At 44.1% G+C, this 19475-nt stretch overlaps 2 long non-coding RNA genes across 2 annotated transcripts; one reads left to right on the top strand and one right to left on the bottom strand.

Moving 5' to 3' along the window:
• Positions 1-6255: 6255 nt before the first annotated feature.
• Positions 6256-7784, bottom strand: LOC111147819. The gene is made up of 2 exons (XR_002640650.1): positions 7632-7784; positions 6256-6933 (listed from the first exon to the last, which is right to left on the bottom strand). It is a non-coding gene; the product is annotated as an uncharacterized LOC111147819 (long non-coding RNA).
• Positions 7785-7928: 144 nt separating this feature from the next.
• Positions 7929-19275, top strand: LOC111147654. Its single transcript, XR_002640648.1, has 3 exons — positions 7929-7986; positions 18032-18130; positions 18560-19275. It is a non-coding gene; the product is annotated as an uncharacterized LOC111147654 (long non-coding RNA).
• Positions 19276-19475: the final 200 nt, after the last annotated feature.

A 19475-nucleotide genomic window follows, 5' to 3' on the forward strand; every position in this document is an offset into this window, starting at 1 on the left:
GAGCCAGCGAGGCGGGACTTCCTCTGTTCTTACAGCCACTGCCTTCTCTGCAAACTGCTGCTGCTGAAATCGACACACTTACTCAGAAGACAAGATTTGGCAGACAGCAGTCAAATCCCTACCACGTGGTTTTAAATAGCACACCTAGATTCTCAAACCCAGCTGCTCCGGTAATGCAGCTGGCAGCAGGAAACTCGTTCTGACAAGGCTACCTTTGCAGAATAGAATCAGACCCACCCAGGTTGCTCTCCCAACATCTACATGGAACACTGCTGCCTTTACAGTTTAAAGATAGCTTTTTTTTTTTTTTTTTTTGGTTGTTGTTGCTTTCAGGCTTTAAACCCAAGATCTTCGTTTCTGATCTTTCACGATCTCATTTAAAGTCTCCCACATCACAGCCAGCCAGTGTTTACTACAGGGCTCAGGATTTCCCTTCCCTACAGGCTCTAGCAGAGGGAATTCCTATGCTCTCCAACAGACAGAAGAGGGGAGCTGGCCTTTGCATCTCGAGCTATCCTGTGATGCCCATCATAGCCACATAGCATCTTCTGACGGACCCAGCCATCTTGCCCGGTGTCCTTGTTTTGGATTCTTGGCATCTTCCTTCAGCTCACTGACTCCAAGCAAATGATCCAGATTGCAGGCTCTTGCCTGGATATTTTCTTCTTGTTGGGGTCCTTGAGCTTCTAGCTCCTTTAGCCAACAGCCGAATGTGCTCCTGGTGAATGAGAGCCACTATTCTCCCCCAGCACCTTGCGCTGGTGTCTGGGGGACTGCGGCAAGGAAGATCTCATTATCTCATCCCTTTCTGAGATGTCAGTGCATCCTGCAGACACCCACTTGGTTTCTTAGTGAAACTGGAATTGCACCCATCTCCATGGGATCCCCAAACCCATCTGGTCTGCAGCCAATCAGCCCACTGACCAGCCTCCCATGGCCTCAGGTCGCTCTGTCCAGCTGCCCAACTGCTTAAGTGATGATGAGCACACCCCCTCTTCTTTCACCACCTCCTCTGTACCATGTGTTCATTGGTGCTCCCTGGCCACCCAGCAGCGACTTGACCAGGGGTGAGTTCGCTTTCCCTTGACACCTCCTATGCTGTATTTGAGGTGTCTCCTGTTCCCCAAACTGTACTTACCTCTGTTATCTGAACTTCCTGACACTGTTCCCACTTTCTCACAAAGAAAAAACCACAGAGCCTCACGCCCCCATCACCGACTCGGCACATCCTGACAAGAGGCAGGTATCTCGTTCACTGTTGGAAAAGGAATGTTATGAAGAAGAAGAGAGTAAAGAATTGAGTTATACCTACTAATTCTGAATGTTTCCCTCCTTGGTTCCCTATCACATTCCACCCATTCCTCCAGGGAACTCTCGAGGATACGATTCTGCCTGTCTACCCAGGATGGGCTAGTTGCCTTATTTACCCAGACCAATATGGGGAAAGTTTTATCCCTTCATTAGGTTGACATGAAATTAACATTTTCCAAGTGGACATTGAACTGCAAAATTAAATTGCTAATAATAGCTGACATTATTGAGAATTTTCCTATGTGCCACGTGCTGTTCTAAGAGCTTGGTGTAACCTCACTTTATTATCAAAACAACACAATGGAGTAGGTATTATTAACATTCCCGTTGGGGAAGCTAAGGTAGAGAGGGGTTAAATAACTTGCCTCACATCACACAGTGAGTGAGTGGCAGAGTTGGATAAACATTCAATAAATGGATTTGCACTGAGTTACCTGCAGAGCTGCAAAGGTGAATAGAAACACAGTTTGCTGGGTTTCATGTCAAAGGCCTGAATCCTGGTGTGTGAACCTTGAATTTGAGAAGACGCAGCCCAGTAGAAAAAGTGAGAGAGGTGGAGAAATCAGCGCTGTAGGTGTTCAACATGCATTTGCTGACCTGCTGTGTGCCCCACACTGTGCCTGGTTTTAAAAAGAAATCAAAATAAAAGTGAAGGACACTGTGCATGCCCTTGAGGGCCTTACATGTTTCCCGGAGGGCCAGGGACATGAGCTAGTTTCTGTATCTCTGATTTTGCAAAGATGGGTTCATTTTTTATTTCAAGATAATGTATAGCTCTGGGGAACCTACTATCCCGGAGGAGATGGCTGGATGGATGGACTGGTCAGGGCCACAAGCCCCAGGTGGCACCTCTGGCTGGAAGAATTCATTAGATTTTAAGTTCCAAAGGAACCTGGCATGGGGATTGATGAGGTTTGTGCCAAACAGGAACCAGGCAGGACTGGAATCCTGCACCTGGGCAAGCAGGGGTAAATGGGGCAACTAGCTGTCCCAGGAGTTTTTGAGGAGGAGTGGTGGGAAGTAGGATGGAAAAAGCCAACGAGTCCTGGAAGAGGGGCAGTTGCAGAGAACTTGGTGGGGGGGGGGGTGGTCCCGAGTAACCCAAGGCAAATACAATTGTTCTGGTGGGTGAGGGGCCCTTTAGTGGGAAGAGCTGGGTTCAGAGTCTTTTCTTGGCCCTGGTTTCCTTCCTGGTAAAGTATCAACGGTAAGTATCAACTTTGGTAAGTATGCCTGAGAAGTACCATGTAGTTCAATAGATCACACATCAGACTGGAAAAGGCAGAGTGATAACGGTCATTATTATTAATGATACGCATCGTTGAAAACATTATTATAAATTACAGGGAATTAGTGACAATATTAGGTATCTCAGACTCAGAGAATCTTAGGGCTGCCAGAGCTATCAGGGGCCATCCCCTCTAGCCTCCCTCAATGGGGATTAGAATCTTCTGTTCAATATCCATGAAAACTGTCATTAATCTTATTACAAGCAAGATTGTGCATGATGAATTTCAGAGTTCATCCCAGGCAGGAAGTGGCTCCCCATACTCCAATCAGATCAAGACCTGATGGTTATGACACCATATTCCTGGTGGGCCCATGCAGAGCCATCATTCCTGCCTTCACAAGAAATCTAGAGGCCAGACAAAAAGCCGCTCTCAAAGTGCTGTGGCCAAAATCATGATGGGAAACTAGGTACAGAGCCAGGACCTTGGCTGAGAAAATCTCCATGGGGGAGGACGCTGCTCCCTTGCCAAATCACTGTTGGTCTCCATGACACTGAGAAAAGAGAGGAGGCCAGAAAGGGGCATAAAGCACATGGTAGCCTCTGCAGTCCCTGATGCTCCTTCATGTTGCGAGATCTACAGTCCCAGTAGCAGCAAGGAGGACCTGGAAAATCCCCGAGTGCACCCTGGGCTCCCTTGCTTATCATTTCCCTGATCCCTGCTCACCCTTTATCCTCACCCTTTATCCTCAGTCTGGCATAATAACCAAAGTCTAACAACTGGGCTCTGGAATGACCTAAATGCTGCCACCAGTGAGAAAGCAAGTTGTGTTTTCCAAGTTCTTATAGAGTTTATGGAGCAGAAGATGGTCTCAAATGAAATCTTCAGACCCCAGAACATGTGTTCCCATCACTCCCAACCCCCATATGCCCCCCCACTGCCCCCAGCCACTGCAGTGATGGCTGTACTGCTACAGCAAAATACAAGTAAGGCCCAGAGGGCAACCGGAAGAAAGAAAGAAAATCTCCACATGGCGGAAGGACAATCAAGCCTGGAAGAGGTGAAAAAGGATATGGGGCCCTGGATAGCTGTAGCATAGGGCTGAAAAGGGTGACTCTGCCAGGAATTCCCCATGGGCATAAGGCTCTCTCAGCCCTTCAGTGCCAGGTCAGCTGGAACAGGGTCAGAGACCATGGTCTACTGTTGGTTAAGAAGGGGGGAGGTGAGAGGGATCAGGCAAGCATGAGTAGGGAAGAGGTAAGAGGTAGAATCAGAGGAACAATTGGGAAGAGACAGCTGTGTGAATCCAGGGTATAGGTCTAGCCCAACTGCCATCTATATCCAGAAGAGGTCAAGAGAGCAGAGGCCTGCAATGGGGCTCCATCTGGAGCATCCTTGTGGGCCCTCTACATAGTGAAGCCAGGAGACAAGCGGGTCCACCAAGAAACCAAGGTCGTTTTCAGGATTTGGGTGTTTGTACTGTATATGTCTTGAGGCTCTTCTTCTTCCCTGTGGGAAGGCAAAGACTCCCGACCCCGTATAAGAAGAGACGCTCATTGGGAAATCATGGCTGTGTCTCTACCTGGACATCAAGGTTTAGTAAAGGAAGAAAGGGCTGGCTTCTCCATGAATACTGGAGGCTCTAGGGCATGGCCCCACCATTAAATCCACTTGTCTCTTCTAGGTCTTCATGAAGGCATGACTGGACACCACATGAGTGGAGAGTGACTGAGGGTGATGAGCCCCTGACCTTCCAGATTATTCCAGGGTAAATTTATTGAGAGCTGTTGCACAGAAGAGTAGATGTCTTTCAGAAAGTTTTGTGGAATCTGGGTTGGCCATAAAGCAGCTAGGGAAGGGGAGACTTAGGACTCTCCTCTCTTGGTTGTGAGGCACCATGAATAGTAAAGCTCTTTGTTGAAGAGTCCATTATACAAAGGGCTGTCCAAGCAGGGAAGAGGAACTCATGTGATTTTTCTGTACAGTGCAGTAAGCATCTTGCATACTTCATGTGCTATTACTCATAATCCTACAAGGATTATGACACAAGGGTTAGAAGACCCATTTTACCACTGAGAAAACTGAGACACGGAAAGGATACAACTTGCTGCGGGTCATATAATTACCCAGGGAAGAGCTGGGTAATTAGTCACCTGATAATTGGAGTTGTCCCAAGTTTACCTAAGAACAGTGAAGGACTCCCCGTGAATCACCTGGAAGGAATCATGTGAGTTAAAAATGAAAATATAACATTAAAATTTGGAAGACATGGAGAGCTCTATTGAACAAATATTTAATGACTTCTCTGTGCCTGTCCTAGTAGTGCCTGTGAGAAAGAGAAGACTTCCCCAAAGGCCTTAAACATCCTGAAAAACTGAGGATTAAACAAGCCCCAAGTCCCTATTTGCTTTTTTTTGCTTTTGTTTTCTAAAATGTGGGGGTAGGAGGAATAAGCCAGTAGGCCCAACAGGTCAAGTGCACTGCAGACCCTCTCCTTCAAGGGAGCTGAATCTTTTTCCTGTTTTCAGTATCCTCATCTGTAAAATGGCCATGGTATCCCTCTACCTCCAAGGAACCCCTGGTTTGTAAATCACAGAGCTCTTCATAGCTACTCAAATAACCCATAACATTTGAGAAGTCACCAATTCATGATGATTAATGACCTGGATCAATGATAACACTGTTATAAATTACAGAACACTAATGATTATTATATGGGTATTAAGCCCAGAGTCTCAGGGCTGGAAAGATCAGAGATCTCCAAATAAACTCTCCTCTGCTCATCAATATCCCTGTCAAGTGGTATTATTCTGATTACAATTGATTCTATACTTTTAATTTATAAGTCCCCCAAGGTAGAGAACACAGTTACTCATTCCCTATGCTCCAATGAGCTCCATGCTTGAAGACTGTGGCTCTAGCTTTGTACCATTCCTGCTCCGTAGGAGACCCCAGAGTCATTACAGAAAACTCCCAGAATATTCCATGGTCCTCACTGGAGTGGAAAAATACAGAGCAAGGGCCCCCAAGGTGGGGAGTCTTAGGGAGATCTGTTCTCTTGCCAAATCAGCTCTGGTCTTCATGGCACACAGGTAAAACAAGAAAGGAAGAGGGGGGAAGGGCACTGGGCAACCTCTGAAGCCCCAGTGAGTGAATACTTTGTTTTCTGAGAGGACTTTCATTACCAACTGTGAGACCCAGGAAAGTTGCCCACCACCTGCCAGGTGCACAGCACAGGCCCACTGATGGGGTACCTGTACTCTTCGATCAACAACCTTGTCCCACCAGGAATTGCTTCCTTATTAATTCTCCCTTTATCCTTAATTAAGGACTAGGAGAACTAAGTCAAAAAAAAGTAATTAAATTCCAGGACCTCAGTATGAATCACTATTTACCCCCTTTTACATCCTTCCTAGTGACCTGACATTCCAATGGAGAAATTTGTTCCTTTGGTTCTTGCCTTATCACAAGGCAGATGCTCAAAGAAAAACCTGCCAGGTGTCTAGCAAACCAACTGGTGTCTGGTCTTTCATAGTAACAAGCATTGTTTAAAGAGGGAGGTGGAGAGAGCCAGGGATACCCTTTATTAATAGCCCTCCCTGCCTTCCCTCATTGCCCCCTTCTCTGTGGCACGAACACTGTCCACTGGTTTTGGATGGAAAGAAAAGGACTATTCAGTCTTCTGATTCAGGACACCAATCACAAGTCCCAGCAGTCAAGGACACAAAACCTTTATTAAGTTGGTCTACCCAACCAACTGAGGTCTGAGGGGCCCAGTCACCTCTGGGTGTCTGGCCAGGCCCCTTGACTCTACAGGCCTCCTTCACGGAAGGGCAGTTTTGAGGAACAAGATAATGCACAAAAGAGGGAGAATATACCCAAGTGAAGAGCCAAGTTTCCATGTTGATGGTAAATGGAAGAGTCTTTGGGTCTGAGCGGAGTTCTGGGACAAAGGGGGAAAAGATGAGGGGAAGGGACCCACCCTCTGTACTGATACCAAAGCCTACAGTGGGGCTCCTGCTCACGCCCAGCCCTCTCTACTGAGGAGTCCTGTGAGCCCTGACCTTTGAAGGAACCCTGACCCCTGAGGGCTAGGTCTTCTCCTGCTGCCTGAAATGAAGCTCAAACCTCCTCCATGAAGGGAGAGTACTGGATATCTTGAATCCAGTACTTCCAGGGGAAGGGGGAGTATGGCACAGGGAACAAAAGCCCCAGGTCCCACTAGCAGATCCTTTTCCAGAGAGCTAACACTTCAGTAAAGTCTGCAAAAGGAGGAGCCGGGCATGGTCCTGCTGTGAGGTGGCTTCCTAGTTCCTAGAAGATGACCACGTGCACGAACAGCCTCCATGCTCTTGGTTATGGCTTGACCGACGATCATGGGCAGTGGCCCGTCCTGTGAAAGTAAAAGGACATCAGGAGAAACTCGATACACGGAAAGGCCGCAGTGGGGGCAAAGCCCACACCGTTAAAACCACAAGTTAAAACCACAAGTAATCTGTAGTCCACTTGTTTTCAAAAGATATTCCCCTCACTCTCCTTCTTACCGAGACTCTGACCTCGGCGGTGTTTCCATCCTGCCATGTTTCAGGTGAGAGGGCATGCTGGCAACGGGGTGTTGTCTTCCCCACGCCACTGCCCCCCGCCCCCCAGCGTAGGAGGGAGACCCTGCCTTGCAAAGGAGATCTCCTGGCCTAAGGTCTGCACTCCCGTCCAACCCACGCCCCCTCCCCTCGCGGCGGAAAGGGAGGGGAGACGAAAAGCAGGAGGAGGAACGTCCCGCAAACCCCCCACCCCCAGCGCCTCAGGCTGGGGGCCGCGCAGGCAGCAGCCCCACCAGGCTCCTCTGGCTTCTCCAAATCCTGCGCTCTCCCCCCACCTGCAGGCGGCGACCCCTCGGGAAGGGGGGACGGCATCCTTCCACGGGAGACACAATACACAGGTAAACGGAAATGCGAGGGGGAGTCCGCGGCAAGGGGAGGGGCTCAGCACGGGCTTTGAGCGGCCCGCGGCCGGCAGTCAGGCAGCGCGGGGCCGCGTCCCCAGGACAGAGAGGTGGCCTTGGGGACAAAGGCCGCAACGTCTGTAACCAACCTGGGATAAGCGAGGGAGATCCCAGTTCCCCAAAACCTGGGCCTCGGGGAATTTCCTGCATCCTTAAAGGAGTTCTGATCTTCCTTGGGGGTGGAGGGTGCTTCTAAACCGGTCTGTCAGCTACGAAGTCAACTCACAGCCATCTTGAAGATACTAAGCAGGGCGCTGCGGAAAATTAACCGCCAATGGCTCGCGCTCCTGCCGTTGGCCACGCCCGTATCCCCGCCCCCGCGTCCCTCTTCCAATCAGAGGCCGCGCTCCTCCCCCGGCGCGCTCCCGCCGACCGTCGTGGGTCACGTTCGCGGACGCGAGAGGGCTGTGCTGGCTTCCGAGGAAAGCTGCTCTCGTGAAAGTGGTGAGCAGGTGGGAGGGGAGGGAGCCCCGGGCACGCCGGAACGGGGGTCCGCCCCGGTCTAGTCTCCGAGGGCAGTGTCCTTTGCTTTATATTTACCAGGCCGTGGAATCACAGGCTGTGTGCTCCCAGAGTCCTCGCTGCCATTTCATCCTGCCTCGGAGGAAAGCACCATCCAGAAGGCACTTGGCCTGCCGTCTCACGAGAGTTAGGGGCAGAGCTGCAATTCCCACCCTCCTAACGTCTATTTCAGGCATTTTCCAACCAACCGAAGACTTCTCATTAAAGAGAATGCTTGACAGCCTCATCCAGCTCCTGGGGCCCCAAACCCCTAAAGAAAGCTTGGCCATTGTCCCCCGCTTCCTTTCTCCCCTGCTTCAGGGCCTGGGGAACCCGGTTCTCACTCAGACCCTTAGCATCAAGTCTAGCCAAGGGGAGGGGGTGGCTGAGCTGATGAGAATGACCCTGACCGATGAGAGGAGGACAATGCCTTAGAGGCTAGTTGGAGGCGGCTCAGGTGTTAATATTTACTGGCCACTTATCTTGAAAGACTCCCTCCTGGAAAATTCAGAATGCATCATCATATCTGAGCATCCCACATGCCTTTTTCAAAAGTGCACATAACGTAAAGTTCACCCCCTTAACCACTTTAAAGTGTACAATTCGATGGCTTTTACTATATTCATGACCTTGTGCAACCATTACCACAACTGGTTTCCGGAACGTTTTGTCACCCCATCCCCTTAAAAGAAGTCCCATACATACTAAACCGTCACTATTCTTTTCTTTAGCCTTGAGCAACACACTGATCTGTTTTCCATTTTGATGGATTCGTCTATTCTGGACACTGTGTAAATGAGATCACACAACATGTGGTTTTTTGTGTCTGGCTTCTTTTACCTAACATAGTGTTTCCAGGGTTTCTCCATGCTGGAGCATGTATCAGTGCTTCATTCTTTTTAAGGCCAAATAACATTCCATTGCATACATGTACCTTATTTTGTTTATCCATTCACATTGGTGGACATTTGGGTTGTTTCTCCTTTTCTGTTATTATGAATAATTCCACTATCAACATTTGTGGGCACATTTTTGTTTCTAATTTTTTTTTTTTTTATATATACCTAGGAATGGAATTGTTGGGTCATGTAACAATTCTGTGTTTAACTTTTTGAGGAACTGCCAAAATGCTTTCCACAGTGGCTATACCATTTTACATTCCTACCAACAACATATGAAGGTTCTGGTTTCTCCTTATCAATGCTTGTTATTTTCATCTTTTAAAAAAAAGGTTATAGCCATTCTAGTAGGTGTGATGTGGTATCGCATTGTGGTTTTGATTTGCATTTTCCTTGTTGTTGTTTATTTCATTACTTTTTTCGACTGGTTTTGTATAGTTTGTATCCTTCATAATGTGTGATCATTAAAGTCTTTTCTGTTAGATTTATGGTCAGCTAGTGATTTCACAGAAATTTCCTTAGATACTTGGAACTAAAACAAAACAAAAACAAAAACAAAAACCCTCCTAGTTTTACTGGGTGGTGTGGTGTGTGTGTGTGTGCGCGCGCGCGCGTGCACGCGTTGGGACATGCATTCAATACTCAGCCAGACATTTTACAACTTTACCTTAGCCTTCACTTCCTGCTTGTGCAGAGCCCAGAGATCAGCCAGGGACAAGAGCTTAGGGCCTCCTCAAGTGTTTTCTGAGCATGTTCCCAGCCCTGTGTGTGTGTATTGCCTTCTAGATTCCCAGAGATATGTGGCAGCATTCCAAAATACTTATTCTTAAAAGAATTTCTATTTCTTTCTTTAAAGAATTTCATTTTCCAGCCTTTCCTTCCCAGGCTTTTTAGTTTAGACTATTGTTTCCCCTAGCTGTTAGTCCTTGCCTGAGGAAGCAGCAGCTAACACACTTGATTTTAAGTATTTTTGACTAATTCTCCCTGGGTAGCTGCTTCAACCCTGGGATAGTTCTGAGTTAGGTGAAATAGAACAAGCTTTTTGAGACAGTTCTTCAAGAAGCCACCAGACAGGTCAAAACAAAAACTATAGTTGTTTGGAACTGGGTCTGTTCTGTTCCTTCTGGTGCCAGGTATGTACCGGCTGCTGTTGTCAGGCCACCGCCAACCTGGGGAGTGGGAGATAGTACCAGGTAGGTTAAATGTCACATTTCATTGAGTCTCATATGTGTTTTTCTCAGTTGATCATTCCTGTGCTTGCTGTATGATATTGATTAGATTCCAGAGTCCTGTAAATGTTGATTCTCACAGGTTTTTTGTTTTTTTGTTTTTTTTTGTCAGTTTATTCATTGCTCTTGTGGAAGAACAGACTTTTGGAGTTCCATACTCCACCATTTTTGCTGATTTCACACTCTCTATTTCTCTTATAGGTAACTACTCGTTAGGAGCTAAGTTTCTGAGAAGCTTAGTTACTTGCCCATGTTGCATCCAGTAACACTAAGAATAAGGATTTGGACACAGATCATCTGACTCTAGAGCCTGTTTTATCCAGTTGTTTATTGGATATTTATTCTCTCATTCAAGTAAATTAATTCTGACATCTACTAAGTGCTAGGTATAGTTCTAGAAATGCAGGATTATCTCACTGTACAAAATAGCAGATTTCTGTTCCTGAGAGCTTGTATTTTTTTTGGAGGCAGATTCATAATAAACTTTAATAAATATTTCATATTAGAACTTAAGAAGTACTTTGAAATAAAGACATTGGGATGCTTATTTTGAATAGGGACTTCTATGGGAGTGATGTGAATATAATTTTTTAACATTTATTTTGTGTTGGTTGTAAATTTTGTAGAAAAGTTATAATAATAGTACATGATTTTCTAAGTATGCTTAAGCAGATCTATTTATGGTTAAAGTTTTGTTATATTGCTTTATCTCTGTCTTATTTGATAGTAAGTTGCATAAAATTGTGCCTGTTTACTTCTTCATAATTAGCAATTTTCGAAGAATAAGGAAATTCTCTTTTATAAGCATGGAATAGTTATCAGTTAGGAAAGTTAACATCTATACAATACTATTACCTAATCAACAGCTTATATTCTGATTCTAAATTATGCTACAGCCTCTCGATTGATTATCATATGAAATTACATTCTTTATCCCTGGCAATAGTCTTTGTTCTGAAATCTACTTAGTATCATATTGGTATAGCCACTCCAGCTTTCTTTTGATTAGTCATAGCAGTTTAGCTTTCCCCATATCTTTGTCTTAATCTATTTGTGTCTGTATATTTAAAGTGAATTTTGTGTAGGCAATGATAGTAGGGATTGCTTTTTTTTAAATCCATTTTAACAATCCCTTTTTATTGGGTGTTTAGACCATTTACATTAATGAGATTATTGATATGGTTAGATATAAGTATACCACCTTACAGATTGATTTCTATTCATCCCATATGTTCTTGGCTTTTATTTCCTCTTCATCTTGCTTTCTTTTAAATTAATTGAACATTTTTCTCCATTTTCTCTCTTTTATTGGCTTATGAACTATAATTCTTTGTTTTGCCATTTTGGTGTTTGTTTCAGGACTTATAGTATACATCACTAAATTATCACATTTTACTTTTAAGTGATTTTATACTACATCATTATATTACAGGAAGCAACCTCTCCATAGTATATTTCATTTAATTCCTAGTAGCCTTTATGCTATCTCTGCCATACATTTCATTTCCACATATATTATAAACTTTACATGGCAAAGTTTTTCTCTTAAATATAACTATTTTTAAAGAGATTTAAATAATAACAATAAAATCTTACATGTTTATCCATATAGCTATCATTTTCACTGCTCTTTATTCTTTTGTGAAATTTTTTATTTCCATCTGGTATCATTTTCCTCTGCCTGAAAGACTTCTTCAACAAACCTTGTAGTGTGGCTCTGCAGGCATGAATTCTTCTTGCTTTTGAATGTCTAAACTATTTATTTGCATTAGTTCTTGAAAGATACTTTCACTGGATATTGAATTCTAGGTTGACAGCTTATTTTTTTCATTACTTTAAAGATGTTGCTTCACTATCTTCTTGCTTGCATTGTTTATGACTAGAAATCTGCTAGTGCCCTAGTCTTTTTTTTTTTTTTTTCTTTATGTAAGGTGTCTTTTCCATTGGTTGCTTTTATGGTTTTCTCTTTATCACTTGTTTTCAGTAATTTTATTATTTGGCTTAGAGTGGTTTTCTTTGTGTTTCTTGTGCCTGGGGTTTGTTAATCTTTTTGAGTCTGTGACCTAATAGCTTTTATCATGTTTCAAGTATTTTAAGCCAATATTTCTTCAGGTTTTTAAAAAATATCTCCCTTTTATATCCTCTCTTCTGGCAACTCCAATTATAGGTATAATAGGCAGCATGAAGTTGTCCTACTGCTCACTGACGTTCTTTTCATTTTCTTTTTTATTATTTTTTTCCTGTATATTTCACTTTGGTTAGTTTCTATTGCTGTATCTTAAATTCACTAATCTTTTCCTCTCCAGTGCTAATCTGAGTTCTTAGTCCCATCCAGTGTGTCTTTCACATCAAGCATTTGTAGTTTTCCTCTCTAAGTATTCAATTTGGATCTTTTTTGCATCTTCTTTGTCAATATACTAACTTTTTGAACATATGGGTTACAGTTATAGTAACTATCTAAATGTCTCCACTACGTCTAACATTTGTGTCCAGTTCTGGTTGGTTTTAATTAATTGACTTTCCTCCTCATTATAGGTTACATTTTCTTGCTTTTTTACGTGCCAGGTAATTTTTTATTGGATGCTAGACATTATGAATTTAAATGTATACTTGTCCCTGGGCTTTGTTCTGAGATACAGTTAGGTTACTTGGAAAGAGTTCAGTCCTTTCAGGTTTTACATTAAAGATTTGTCAGATAGAGCCAAAGCAGTGTTTAGTCTAGGTCTAATTATCCCCCACCTTTGAGGCAAGATCCTTATGAGTACTCTACACAATTCTACATGAAGTATGAGCTTTTCTAGTTCAGCTGCTTGTGTTAGGGTCCGTGATCAAAGGAACGAGACCGACACAAAGTGAAAGTTAAGCAAAGCTTTATTTCGCGCCAAGCATCAAAAATCAAACTGACCAGTCGGGGCCTGTCTCTTACAAAAAGGCGACGATGACCAGTACACCGACCCCAATGATGACCAGGACACCGACCCCGACAATTTCCCTTACCTGGGGAGGCCGCTCCCCAGGGAGGCTCATGATGCTCCCAACAATCCCGACGCTCCTGATGATGCTGCTCCCACGCTCCAGACGACACTGCTCCCGATGCTATCACTACCCCCCTACAACTACTCCTACAACTCCACCCCAGCCTCACAGACTAACCTTTATACAGATGGTTGAGCCTGGCCCACACACAGGTGGCCAATGAAACTGCAACACACAGGGAAAACTGCACAGTCACGCTCGGTCAGCAATACGGGTGGCCAATTGAATTCCAATTCACCATAGCAAATATATGCATGCCCCACTGATTGGATGTCTCCCTTCGGCTGGCCCGCCCCCATATCCAGGGCCTGCAAGCAAGTTCCTCCGGGAGGGGCAGGGTTAAACCAAGCCCACAATGAAATGGCTCCCTCTGGCCAAACAGGCCCCTATACTTGGAGCAGACATTACTCTTGGCCCTGTGAGATTACCCATCAGTGTTTCTGCTGATCCTTTCAGGAGGTTCTCTCTGTGGTTTTGGGTAGTGTTATGGTCTGAATGTGTGTTTCACTCCCAAAATTCGTATTTTGAAATCCTAGCCCCCAAAGATGATGGATTAGTAGATAGGGCCTTTGGGGAGTGCTTAAGTCATGAGCATGGAACTCTCATGAGTGGAATTAGTTAGCCTTATGAAAGAGGCTTCAGAAAGCTCCCTGCTTTCCACCATGTGAGAGCTACAGTAAGAAGTCTGCCACCAGAAGAGGGCCCTCACCCAACCATGTCCGCACCTGATCCCAGACTTCCAGCCTCCAGAACTGTGAGAAATGGATTTCTGTTGTTTATAAGCTGCCAGGTAATGATATTTTATTATAGCAGCCCGAATGGATTGAGACAGGGGGTTTCCTCACACATATGTGCTGACCAGCATTCTTTTGAATACCTGAGAGGGACCCTCTGCAGCTCTCCTCTCTCTCATACTCTGTCCTGTGAACTGCAGTTCCCTTGATCCCCTCAGACTCTCAGCTTCTCAAGTCAGGCAGCAGTCCACTGGACTCCCTGCACTGGGCCTAAAACCCTTTCCAGGCACTAAACTGAGAAAATTGTAGATCTCATTTGTTCCCAAGTCTTCAGGATCACTGTCCTTCATGGTTTGGTCCTGGTATTGTTTCATATATTTTGTTCAGACTTTTTGTAATTGTTTTAGTAAGGAGAATGAAGTTGGTCCATTTTTCTCCATCTTCGGAAGGGCTTTTTCAATGTTTGCTTTTTATTTCTACTTTTACTGCTTTGTGATCAGAGAATTCAGTTTGTAATATTCCTACTATGGAACCTATTTATGTTTCCCTTGTGATATAATATATGATCAATTTTGATGAATATTTCATGTCTGCTTGAGACGAAAGCATATTCTTTATTGAAGGGTATAGCATTTAGTACATATTTATGAAATCTAATTTATCGTTAATGTTGGTTAAGTCTTCTCTATTCATACTTATTTTTTGTTCACATGCCCTTCTTGGCCTGAGAATGGTATGTAAAACTGTCTTATCATTATTATTTCTATTTTTCCTCGCATTGCTGTCATTTCCATTTCATGGAGAAGTGGTTTCTGTGTAATCTGGTACGTAGATATTAATAACTGATATATTTTATTGTAGTTTGTGGCTTTTTGCATTATATTTTTATTTGTCTCATTTCATGCTTTTTGGCCTAAATTCTGCACTAATATTAAGTTTGCTACCCTTCTTTCGAATTGTTCTATTTAGCTAGTGTGACTTTTCCTATTCTCTTTTATCTTTTAGCCTTTGAATAACTTTGTTTTAAATGTTTCTTCTAGTGCTCTCTTTGGCAGCACATATAATAAAATTGTAATGATACAGAGATTAGCATGGCCCCTGCGCAAGGATGACACACAAATTCATGAAGCATTCCATATTATTAAAAAATAAATAAATATAACAAATAAACAAACAAATAAATATTTCTTCTATATGTAGAAGAAACTGGTGTTTTGCTCCGTAAGATATTTTGAAAATCTATTTCTTTTACTGAACAAGTTAATCTCCTTCAAATTTATTGATATGACTATATTGGTATCAATTTTATGTTATATTTACTTTGTTTTTTTCTATGTCTCCTTTGCTTTTTTTTTTAATAAAAATTGCTTTGATATTTACAGAAGTGTACATATTTGCTCTAATAGTAATCTTTGTATTGATATCGTTTAAAATATCCTGATTTACCTTTTTTATCACTTAACTATGAACTATCTGAACTGTCTAGATTGCTGATTCTAAATGGTATCATTTGATTCCTATCTGTTTCTATGGAGCAATGACCTTATTCTAGTTTGGTCTTTGTCTGTCTTCCTTCCTGGCTCAAGTTTTAAGTTACATTCTTTCTACTTGGTCAGAACATAAGCCATTTACAAGTTATTTTCCACCTTTGCCCCTGATCCTTGTTTAACTTTTAGATCTACATGCTCTAAATATACTTTAAATATACCACATACTTGCCATCATTCTTGCCAGAAGTTCCCCTCACCAGTCACCTCTTGATCAGATAGAATCCATCCTCTAGCAGGTTATCTCAGAAGGGCTCATGTGTACAGATTTCTCTCACTCCTTGTATATATAATTTTTCAATAGCCTTGAATGATAGCTATGCAGCATGTAAAGTCCTTGGCTTACAACTTACTTCCTTTCTTTTGGTTATCCGAAAATAATGCTCCATTCTTGTCTTGCTTTGCGTGTTGCTCTCAAATATCCTGATGCCAATACAATTTGCATACTCTTTTAGGTATTGTGGCTAATGTGTCTGGAGGCCTTGAGTATGAGTATTTAAAGACTTTGTCTTTAAAGTCTAATAATTGGGTAGGCTTTGTCTGTGAGTTGATCATTCTCAATTTTCCCAGGTGCAACCTTGACCTTTACATAAATTTAGGTTTTCTCCTATTTCTATAAGGGTTCTTGAATTCTGCTTTTTGTTGTTGTTGTTTAAGATTTTATTTATTTATTTCACACACACAGAGAGAGAGACAGCAAGAGAGGGAATACAAGCAAGGGGAGTGAGAGAGAGGGAAGCAGGCTTCCCACTGAGCAGGGAGCCCAATGCGGGGCTTGATCCCAGGACCCTGGGATCATGACCTGAGCTGAAGGCAGATGCTTAATGATTGAGCCACCTAGGTGCCCCTGAATTCTGCTTTTAATATATTAGTTCTACTCCATTGTTCCCTCCAATTTTCAGGGACTCCAATGTTCTTGAACATGGGGAAAGAGGTGGGATATAGTAGAAAAGTGGAGGAACTAGTTTGAGGTAGGAGCACAGCTAGCTCATTACTACAATGGTCAAGAAAAGAGAGTGTGGAAATGGATGCTGACAGGTGGTCTAAGGAAGCACACTTTTAGTTGCTTTGGTTTTCTCAGTGATAAGGAAGCAAGATTAAAGCTAACTCTCTAATTCTCCCCACCCGGAAAAAGGATGGTGAAGAGTCCATTTTCCAAATTTAGATTTGTGGCCTGAATATGAATCATTTACCAAAATTTGTGAACTATGTTCCCCGAAGGAGCTCTACCTAGTAGAACACCCAGAGCTGCTTGCTCCTGGGATTTGTTAATGTCCAGAGGGACCGAAATACAGCACTGATGGGGAATATGAATGGAGGGAGAGGCTAGGCACACCTCTGCCAGGAATCTGGAGGATTGTCTGTGGGAGGTATGATGACCTGCCTTGTAGTGCTTTGGAAGCAGTAAGAGAAAGACACAAGGACATGGCTTTGAGGGAATATAAGAAAGTATAAGGGGCTGGGTAAGGCTGTTGTGTGAGGTAGTGAATCCTCACTCCCAGGGAGTATTCCTTAAGTGGCTGAACATCATGATGTCAGGGATGCTGGCTTAGGAGATCCCTGGGTCAGCAGGGTGATTGCCAAATAGTCTCCATAGCAACTCCAAGTTGATTATTCACTTTCTCTCTCCATCCAAACCCCCTGTCAACAGCTCTTGTCCACTCTACCTTCAACATATATTCAGAATGCAACCATTTCTAGCTTCCTCCATCAGACCCCCCCTGGACCAATAAATACATGGTTTTGTCTCTCCTGAATTATTTCAATAGTCTTCTAGATGGTTTTTCTGCTTTCTTCTTGGCCCCCACTCCCTTAATCCCAATCTATTCTCAAAACAGCAGTCAGACTGATCCGTTAAACTATAAGTCAGATAAGGCCACTCCTCTGTGTCAAATTCCACACTACCCATAGTCCTAACAATGGCCTTCACAGTCACATGTGATCTCTCCCATGGCCTCCAGCCCCAGCCAGCCAACAGCATGCCTCCCTGCCCTGCGCTTCCTGCTCACTTACATAGGCCCATTGTTATTCCTCAGACATACCAGCCATGCTCTGTCTGCCCTCAGAGGGTCTTGGCAACTTTTTCTTCCTGGAATACTTCTGCCTCAGATATTTAGAGAGCTTACTTTTTTTCTACTTTCTCCTTAGATTCCATTACCTGTTCAGAGAAGCTCTGCCTGTCCACCCTTTATAAAGAAGCACTCCCATTCTTTTGTGTTCCTTTATTTTGCACAATAGTATTTATCGCCTACCTATTATATATTTAATTATTTGTTTATATTCTGACTACTTTGTCTGGCAGTGGATTTGTCTGGTTTTCATTGCTAAATTCTCAGTGTCTAGAAGGGGCCTGCTATAGACAGAACCGGTGCTCAAGAAATATTTGTTAAGAGGATGAATACATGAATCGGTGTGATTGTGTTTTCAGGAGGACGCAGGACAATCTGACAATCAGCCAGGACTTGTCTCCTTCCTCTTGGAGGCAGGAGAAGGACCAAGGCTTTTATAACTCAATAAGTCTTTAAAATCTTATTATGTTCCAGTTCCAGGTAGGATGAAGTAAACACAAGGCTGTCTCTCTCCCTCCCTGGGTATAAAACCTGGACAGAGTACATGTTGCAGCTATCTGAAGTCTCTGAACAGTAAGTACCAGCAAGTGGACTGGGGCCTGGGGAGCCAGGAGTCCAAGGACCACCAAACTGGTCATGAATGGGACATATTTTGTACTTGGGTCTCTGCTGAGCAAGACTTAGCATAGCCTGACACCTCAAGTCAGTGCTTGGTGAGAGATACAGAAGAAATACAGAAGCAACCCTCTGGTTCTGGTCAGAGCAGTGAAACTGGGAACTCCTACAACGCAGAGCATAGGTGCAGGGGTGGGGAGCTCTGATTTTTTCCTTTTGCTTTTCTCCACTCTTGCGTCCCAGCCATCAGGGGGTGGGGGTGGGGGTCCATGGCAGGAGCAGAAGTGGTGGCAAACATGGCTGTCAATGTAAAAAGGCAAGGGCTAGGACTCTGAGGAAGGGAAGCCTGGATTCTGAACTCAGGGTGCTCTTTCCTCCCACTTTCAGGGCTGCATCCCACCCAGCGGCACTTCAGGACTCTTGATACTTGTCACTCTTACCTGTCACTTTTTAAACCAAATCTGTGCGGTTGGGGGTACAACATGCTCTCGAGGACATAGCAGCTGTCACGTTTGGGACCAGTCAAAAAGTCTGGCCCCAGGCCCCCTGCACCCCAAAGATACCCCATGTCCGGGACCTGCTCATCACCCCATCCAGGCCCTGGCCTCTTCAGAGGAAGAACTGGGCTGGCCAGTTGGATCAGAATGTAGAGCCACCAACCTTCTAATAACTGTCTTGGTCTCTGGGTCAGCTGTGACAGCCTGAATATAGGGAATGGGTAAAGCTGGAGCCCAGGGGAAGGGACAGAGCAGGACCTCTGAGACCTGACCTTACAGAATGTTTCAAGGGCACTGGATGGGCCAAGCCATGGCATCTGTGATGAAAGATGGGCATCTGAGAGACAACCTCACTCAGAGGCTGCATGAAGAGGAAGAGGAAGGCTCTTAGCAGTGTACAAGGGGGGCGAGGGGCAGGGAGGAGCTTGTGTTTCTTTACACAGCTCCTTCTAAGCACTTCATATGCACTATGCCAGTTAATCCTCACTAAACCTGTGACATGGGGTAGGTCACCTATTTTCCAGAGGGGTAAATTGAGGCACAGAGCAGTTAAACCTCTATGCTGAAGGTCGTGGTCCTGGCAAGTGATAGGGCTGAGTAAGCCTTCAATAAACACATTTGCCTCCATTGGAATTGGTATGAACAAAACTTAGAAAATTCTTTGATTCCTAGACTTTTGAATCCCAACCCATGGGCCATGAACTTTAGAAGGCAGAAACCAGCAGCCATGTGAGGGAGATGTAGAAATCACAACAGTTCACATTTAGTGGTTTGCTGAATACAAGACACTCTGCCCCCTGTCATGA

Source organism: Enhydra lutris, unplaced genomic scaffold (assembly GCF_002288905.1).
Source record: "Enhydra lutris kenyoni isolate GAN:26980312 unplaced genomic scaffold, ASM228890v2 scaffoldscaffold17, whole genome shotgun sequence".
Classification (NCBI taxonomy): Eukaryota; Metazoa; Chordata; class Mammalia; order Carnivora; family Mustelidae; genus Enhydra; species Enhydra lutris.